Below are 8,651 nucleotides of genomic sequence, written 5' to 3'. Positions count from 1 at the left end.
TCTCTGGAGGTTTGGCTTGATTTGGCGTGCCGTGGGATCGAGCATCCATGTCTGAGTAGAGAAATGAGACCGAGCTGGACTTGCAGAGGTCACTGGAGTGCAGCAGAGAAAGTCACGGGCATGGAGAGTGTCCAGGTGACCCCACTTCAGTGTGCCCTGGTGTCCTGAGCCTGCCAAGGAGCAAGTTTCTGTTGGCGTCCCCTGCTAGGTTCCTTCAGAGCAGGGCTAGGGCCTGGCACCACACCATCCCACACAAATCCAGTGGAAGCTCAAATGTGAACCACGTGTACAATTTTACATTTTCTAGTAGCCGCATTAAAATGTAGCAAAAAGAAAAAGGAGGCATCTATTTTAATGATCTATTTAACCGAGTCTATCCAAAATTTTATCATTTCCAAGCAGTGCTGGAGGTATAGTGGTGAGCATAGCTGCCTTCCAAAGTTTAATCATTTCAATGTATAATCAGTGTTAAAAATGATTGAAAGATTTAACAGCCCCTTTTTCACACCAAATCCTGTAGCTCTGATGTGCATGCGTACACTTATAGTACACTTTAGTTTTTTTTTAATATTTATTTATTTATTTGCAAGACAGAATTATACAGAGAGGAGGAGAGGCAGAGAGAGAGAGAGCTTCAATCCACTGGTTCACTCTCCAACTGGCTGGAATGGCTGGAGCTATGCTAATCCAAAGCCAGGAGCCAGGAGCTTCTTCCGGTTCTCCCACAAGGGTCAGGGGCCCAAGCACTTGGGCCATCTTCTACTGCTTTCCCAGGCCATAGCAGAGAGCTGGATCAGAAGCGGAGCAGTCGGGACTTGAACCGGCACCCATATGGATGCTGGCACTGCATGCAGTGGCTTTACCCACTATGCCACAGCTCCTGCCCTAGCACATTATAATTTGAACTTAACCAACATTCAGATGCTCAATAGCGGGGCCAGCGCTGTGGCATAGCGGGTATAGCCGCTGCCTGCAGTGCGGGCATCCCATATGGGAGCTGGTTCGAGTCCCGACTGCTCCACTTCTGATCCAGCTCTCTGCTATGGCCTGGGATAGCAGTAGAAGATGGCCCAAGTCCTTGGGCCCCTGTACCCACATGGAAGACCTGGAAGAAACTCCTGGCTCCTGGCTTTGGATCGGCGCAGCTCCGGCTGTTGTGGCCATCTGAGGAGTGTACCAGCGGATGGAAGACCTCTCTCTCTCTCTCTCTCTCTCTCTCCCTGCCTCTCTTTCTCTCTCTGTGTAACTCTGACTTAAAAATAAAATAAAATAAAATTAAAAAAAAGGTGCTCAATAGCCACATGTGCCTGCCAAACTGGACAGTGCACAGGTCTAAAATGCAGTGCAGCTCAGTGAGTAGGCACCCAGTAAGAATTTGTAAGGTGAGTGGAAAGCACTGTCTTCATCTAAAAACATTCCCAGCATGGTCCCTCACTCCCTGAGTCTCCAGTGCAGTGTCCAGGAGCTGGGGGTGCCCAGTGGTGAAGAATCTGTTGGGAAGCTAAGAGAGGCAAGCATGCACGCATGCGTTCAGCTACTCACCCGTTTTGAGAATCATTCCCCTTCTACCTCCTTTTAAATTACTGATCTTGAAGCCAAGAACTGTGGAGATGAGCAGACCAGGTAATGCTGACCTCATAAATGCAAAATACACAACGAATTTCTCTTCCTAATAAGGCTGAAGATCACAGCCTAATTCTTTTTACCTACTTCCTAGTTAATAGCCAGTTTTACCCATCCTTACACACACACACACACACACACCCCTCTCAACAACAGCCGCATCTTTTCAAATCCTGTCCTAGCCCTCATGAGTCTCAGAGTTGCACTCCAGAAAGGCCTGTTGCCACGGAGGCTCATATTCAGAAACTCTTCTGTGAAATAAAAGCAAAATCACAATGAAAACAACATTGGAAGAGCTTTCTAAAACGGACTCAGAGAGTGGGCTTACCCTAAAAGTTAAGACGCCAGTGCACCACATCCGAGGGCCTGGATTCTCTGCCCGGCTCTGGCTCCTGACTCCAGCTTTCTGCTAATGCAGACGCTTGGAAGCAGCGGTCATAGCTGAAGTCATCGGGTTCCTGTCACCTACCTGGGAGACAGGTGTTGTGTTCACAGTTCCTAGTCCTAGCCCCTGCCCAGTCCTGGCCATTAGAGGCATTTGGGGGTATGAAACCGTAGATGAGTGCTCATTATCTCATCCGCTGCTTCTGTCTCTCTCCCTCTATTTAAATTTTAAAATGTTTTTAAAAATGAAGTTAGAGGCGGCGCCACAGCTCACTAGACTAATCATTCACCTGCGGCGCCGGCACACCAGGTTCTAGTCCCGGTTGGGGCGCCGGATTCTGTCCCGGTTGCTCCTCTTCCAGTCCAGCTCTCTGCTGTGGCCCGGGAGTGCAGTGGAGGATGGCCCAAGTCTTTGGGCCCTGCACCCACATGGGAGACCAGGAGAAGCACCTGGCTCCTGGCTTCGGATCAGCACGGTGCGCTGGCCGCAGCGGCCACTGGGGGGTGAACCAACGGCAAAAGGAAGACCTTTCTCTCTGTCTCTCTCTCTCACTGTCCACTCTGCCTGTCAAAGGAAGGAAGGAAGGAAGGAAGGAAGGAAGGAAGGAAGGAAGGAAGGAAGGAAGGAAGGAAGGAAGGAAGAAAGAAAGAAGTTAGAAGGCCGTTAAGGAAGTAGAACTCAGGCACATCTCAAGCTGCTGCCAAGAAACTTTGGTTGCCTCCAGAGCATCCCAGAGACCAGACATGACACTGAGGTTTTCAGACTCTTGTTTTATAGACGTGATTGCTAAGAGTATGCATTCTTTCTTTACCTTCTGCGTGTCCCAGTTACACAGCTCCTACTTGCTCTCGTGTTCAACAGCCCACGTGAGCTCCCACTTTCCCTGCCTCCCTTCAAAATGCAGTTTCAGATTCCAGATTGCAATTTCTAAGACCGCAAACTTAAACTTCATTTTACAGGGTCTGGGTTTGAAACCAGGTGGTTGGCCCCTTAATGAGGTCTCCTCTTGACACTCTCAAAACCCAAGGCCTCCTACTATGCTCCCCCACTTCCTACTATGCTTTCTGGCCTCAGGTTTTTCCAATAGGTTCTGGTCATAAAGCTTTGACTACATTTGTTAAAGTTTCTGTTTTCTTAGGAGAGCTGTTTAAATGTGAGCCCCATGTGTGCAAAGAGGAAGTTGGGGACCTACAGATGACAGCCAAAACCAGAGTCACACACACGACCCCACAAAATTAAAAGTGGAAACAGAAGAACCAGACACCCCTAGGAAATGAAGGGACCTAGATGGCAATGTCTGCTCGCAGTTTGTTCCTCACCAGACCCACGCATGCACTCAGAAATGGCCCTGTGGATTTCTTTCTCCTGAACCCATCAAGCTTCCACCAGACTCCTGATGGAGGAGTCAGGGCCAGGGCCACGCCCCTGCCTCCTTTGCTGGCGGGCAAATAAAGCTTCTCTTCTCACAGACCAGGCTCACACATTGGTCTTCGTGCACATCAGGGAAGCAGCCCTCCCTCGCTCAGAGACACGTCTGACTTAACCAACTGGAGCCTGGAAAAGTGCAGGGACTTGACCACACCCTGGCCTGGTTAGCAGCTGCCCTGAGACATGGCCATTTTGCTCGTTACTGTAGGTCTGGGGCCTAGAACCGTGCCTGGCACACAGATGCTCAGTAAGTGTTGAGTGAACCCCAGTACTCTGCTCCTACTCTATCCCTTTGCCCATTGCTCCTTGAACATTCTTTGCTCAAAATTTCACATGAGTCCTCTGGAAGGGTTGTGTCTTGGGCTGGAGAGCCTGTCTGTGCCGAGCAGTGTGTATGGTTCAAAGTTGGAAACAAGCTGAGGCGGGTCTGCTCCCTTCCCCCTAATCCCGGCTTTTCTCCACTTGAACAACCTTGCACAAACTCCACCCACGTGGCTTTACCATAACTAAGACCCACCTGTTCTACTATTTACATGATGTTTTAATGCAAGTCAGCTTGCTCTCTCTCTCTCTCTCTCTCTCTCTATATATATATATATATATATAAAACTTAAGGCTATTTTTAAAGGAAACTTTATATCATTCCCATAAATGGAAATCTAGTATGGATGGCCACATACAGATGGTAACCATAAAAATAAACACAATGAAAACAAAACAGTGTTCTTCGATTCCAGCCAGAGACTGCCATTTGTTGGAACATCTGAGCCTGGTATCTCCTCCCCTGTTCAAAAAGGTGAGTCAGTAGAGACGAGGCAGATCCAAGCCGAGATTTGCTCCCCAAGTCATCAGAAGGATGGGAATATTTTGAAAAACATATTATGGAAATATCCATGCAAAAAGGGGCACATAGCATAGACTTGATAAATAGTCACAAATTGATCATACTGTATAACCAGCCCCCAGATCAGGACAGAGAACATGGGGAAGGGACATTTAGCTTAGTTGTTAACATGCCCACTTTCTGCATCAGAGTGCCTGGGTTCAATTCTCAGCTCCAGCTCTGGACTCCACTTCCTGTCAGTGCAGATCTTGGAAGCAGTTGTAATGGGGCTCAAGTAATTAAGTTCCTGCTGCCCACACGGAAGACCTGGATTGAGTTCCCAGCACCTAGCTCAGGCCCTGGTCCAGTCCCAGCTGTTATGGACATTTGGTGGGTGAATCAGCATATGGAAGTATTCCCTCCCCACCCTGCCTCACAATAAATAAACTTAGTTGAAAAGAAAAGAGAAAAATTACGCACACAGAAGCCCCCTTCATGCACCTTCCATTGTTACCTCCACCCCCAGAAAGGCAAACATCCTCATTTCTACCAGTGTGAGGAATTTTGCCTATTCTGGTATTTTAAACAGATGAAAACATGCAATATGCAATCTTTTTGTCTCTGGCTTCTCTTGCTCAGTTTTATGAATGTGAAATTCACTCACTTTCTCGTGGGTAGTTGTAATTCATTCCTTTTCAATGGTAGGTAGTGCTCCATGGTATGACTACACCACAATTTGTTCATTCATTCTATTGTTGATAGTAATGTGGATAGTTTCCAGTTTTTAACTAGCATGCACACATCTGCCACAAACTTCCCAGAGCATGGTGTTTTTTAAAGATTTTTTTTTTTTGAGAGCCAGAGATACATAGAGAGAGATCTTCCATCTGCTGATTCACACACTCCCCAAATGGCCACAACAGCTGGGGCTGGGCCAGGTTGAAGCCAGGAGCTTCTTCCAGGTCTCCCACATGGGTGCAGGAGCCCAAGCACTTGGGCCATCCTCTGCTGTTTTCCCAGGCCATTAGCAGGGAGCTGGATGGGAAGTGGCTGCCGGGACTTGAACTGGTGCCCATTTGGGATGCTGACATTGTAGGCCAAGACTTAACCAGTTATGCCACAATGTTGGCCCCAACATGGCATTTTTTTAAAAGATTGATTTATTGTATTTGAGTTACAGAGAGAAGGAAAGACACACACACACACACACACAGAGAGAGAGAGAGAATCTTCCATCTGCTGGTTCACTCCCCAAATGGCCACAACACTGCCAGAGCTGGGCTGATCTGAAGCCAGGAGCCAGGAGCTTCTTCCAGGTCTTCCACATGGGTGCAGGGGACCAAACAGTGGTACCATCTTCCTCTGCCTTCCCAGGCACACCAGCCGGGAGCTGGATCAGAAGTGGAGCAGCCAGGATTTTAACTGGTGCCCATATGGGATGCTGGCACCACAGACAGTGGCTTTACCCACTCGCACAGCACCAGCCCCACATGGTAACCATAAAAATAAACACAAAGAAAAATTGAGAATGTGCACCCATTTCTTTAGGGTCTACACCCAGAGATGTGATTTCTGGGTTATAGAATATACATGTGTTTAGCTCTAGTCAACACAGCCACAAAGTTCTGCCAAGATGTAGGAATTTATTCTGTTATACACAACACTGGAAGGTTCCATTTGCTCCTTATCCTTCCAACTGTTGAAAATTTTCATCTTTTCTCAATTTACCTGTTCTGTAACTTTCTCTCATTGTGGTCTTATTTTGTAATTCCCTAATGTAATTCCCCAGTGAAGCTGTGCAATTTTTTTTTTATTTGTCAGGGAGAGAGAGAGGGAGAGGGAGGGAGGGAGGGAGAGAGAGAGAGAGAGAGAGAGAGAGAGAGAGAGAGAAAGGGAGAATTCCCATCTGCTGATTCACTCCCCAAATGCCCATGACAGCCAAAGCTATGATGAAGTAGAAGGCAGTGTCGGGGAATTCGGTCTCACTCTCCTATGTGGGTGGCAGGAATCCAACTAGATGAAGCATCACCACTGCCTCCCAGTGTCTGCGTTAGTGAGAAGCTGGTGTCAGGAGCCAGAGGTGGGTAAAGAACTCAGCACTCTGTTAAGGAATACAGGTGTCTTAGCTGCTAGTCCAAACACCCATCCTGGAATCTTTTTATGCAAGAGAATAGAAGAAATCTTAAAAGTGTTATATAAAGGCCAGTGCTGCGGCTCACTTGGCTAATCCTCCACCTGCAGTGCCGGCACACCGGGTTCTAGTGCCAGTTGGGGTGCCGGGTACTAGTCCCGGTTGCTCCTCTTGCAGTCAAGCTCTCTGCTGTGGCCCGGGGAAGGCAGTGGAGGATGGCCCAGGTGCTTGGGCCCTGCACCCGCATGGGAGACCGGGAGGAAGCACCTGGCTCCTGGCTTTGGATCGATGCAGCACACCGGCCGTAGTGGCCAATTTGGGGGTGAACCAACGGAAGGAAGACCTTTCTCTCTCTCTCTCTCTCTCTCTCTCTCACTGTCTAACTCTGCCTGTCAAAAAAAAAAAAAGTGTTATATATTGTCACGCCCATGTATCATAATTGAATGTCTTGAGTATCACTTAGCACCACTTTGCGAGCATGGGTTGCACACTTTTTCATTACAGGGCGTTTTGCTTTAGTTTCCATTGTTTAAAGAAGAAGGGAAGGGACACAAAAGGAAAAAAGGATAAGAGCATTATTTGGGCAGAAGAAGTGTCCTCCAGTCTGTTTGTTGGCCACAGATAAGCACCACCTCCTTGGTGATCCTTGAAACAAAACGCATGGGGGTGAGGGTCTCTGGCTTTTCGTACCCAGGTCCTTGGTTAGAGACCCATAGCAGGAATCTGAGAGACCTCACTGCAGAAAAGAGCAAGACAGAAAATTGTGCAAGGCCAGGGCTGCAGGCTTTGTGGTGATTTTCTGAGCAAGCTCCAAGGCCAAGGCAGCCACATGATCGGATCCCCATCTGGTCGTGCTCTTAACCAGCCCTCTTTCCAGATGTCCCTGCCGTTAGAGGCTGCCGACAGATGAAGGAGATAGGAAAGAATCAGTGTCAGCTGTCAGCATGTGAGTCCTGGAGGCTGGCAGAGGAGCTAAGAAGAAGGGCTGGAGGCTCAGACCCCCAGCTTCAGTTTCCACGTCTGTGCAGCAGTGGTCATGAGGTTGAGAGTGTCTTGGGGTGAGATCAAGAGAACGTCCAGCCCCTGTCTCCAGACAAGCTGGGAAGGGGGTGTGTCAGGCCCAGTGGTTAAGACACCACTTAGGACACCCACATCCCACACCAGAGGACCTGGGTTTGACTTCCAGCTCCAGCTCCTGACTCCAACTTCCTGCTACCATAGATCCTGGGAGGCAGCAATGATGGCCCAACTTTTTGGGTCCCTGCAGCAATGTAGGAGACCTAGGTTGTGTTCCCGGCTCCCAGGTTCGGCTCAGTTCAGTCTGGGTCATTATGGGCATTTGGGGAATGGAGCAGAGGAAGAGTGCTCTCTTGCATTCTCTCTCAAATAAATAAGTAAATTTTAAAATAAATCAACCTGGGAAGACGTTTACAGAGGAGGGAGGAATCCAGGGATCGGCTTCAGGGAAAGATCTGGGAGTTGTTCCCTGCACAAAGGCAGGGACAGGGTAACTGAGTGTCCAGCACGTCTGGCTAATGTGCTGAAGAGTAACAAGAAAGAACTAGAAAGCGTGAGAGCACAGCAGTCCTCGGAGACCTGGAACAGAGCATGGAAATCAGCCACCCAGACCTCCGCCTCCCTACTGTAGGGTGGAGGCGTGGCTGATTTCAGAGCCATGGCGTCAGGCAGTCAAGGGGAGAGACAAGAAGAAGAAAGGAAAAAACAGCAGCAGAAGTCTGCGTAGACTCCTTGTACAGGCGTTCTTTCACTTAGTGGTCGTAAGTGTTGCGTGCGGTCTGGAGAGGTCAGACGATGCATGATCACTTAACTAGTGTGTCAAACCTCTACATCTCTGCTGCCCCACACATGTGCCAAGCACGCATGACTGCAATCTAGTTCTGATGCCAGCATCAGCATGTGTGGCCTTGAGCACGCTGTGGCATATTACTCGGGTTCTCGAAGTTGACTCAATTTCTGCAGAAGCTTCAGGGGTTACATTAGAAGTACCTGGGCCCTGGATAAAGGCAAGGATGGCTTAGGGAAGCAGCTGAGCGTGGTGAGAACATGAATTCTGAAGCCACTCGATCTAGGCTGAAATTACAGGGACAAATTGGTTAGTATTCACTCATATCCTGTTGTTGTTTTCCTTCCTGGGGATCTACGCACCTGTCAAAGTCTCATTTTTGGCAATGATCTGTGTGTGGAGTGGTACATGTTACTTTTCTAAAAAATATCTTATTTAATGTTTATTTGCTCATTTT

The sequence above is a fragment of the Lepus europaeus genome, chromosome 1 (assembly GCF_033115175.1).
Source record: "Lepus europaeus isolate LE1 chromosome 1, mLepTim1.pri, whole genome shotgun sequence".
In the NCBI taxonomy this organism is placed as follows: Eukaryota; Metazoa; Chordata; class Mammalia; order Lagomorpha; family Leporidae; genus Lepus; species Lepus europaeus.
This window is presented reverse-complemented; position numbering follows the sequence as displayed.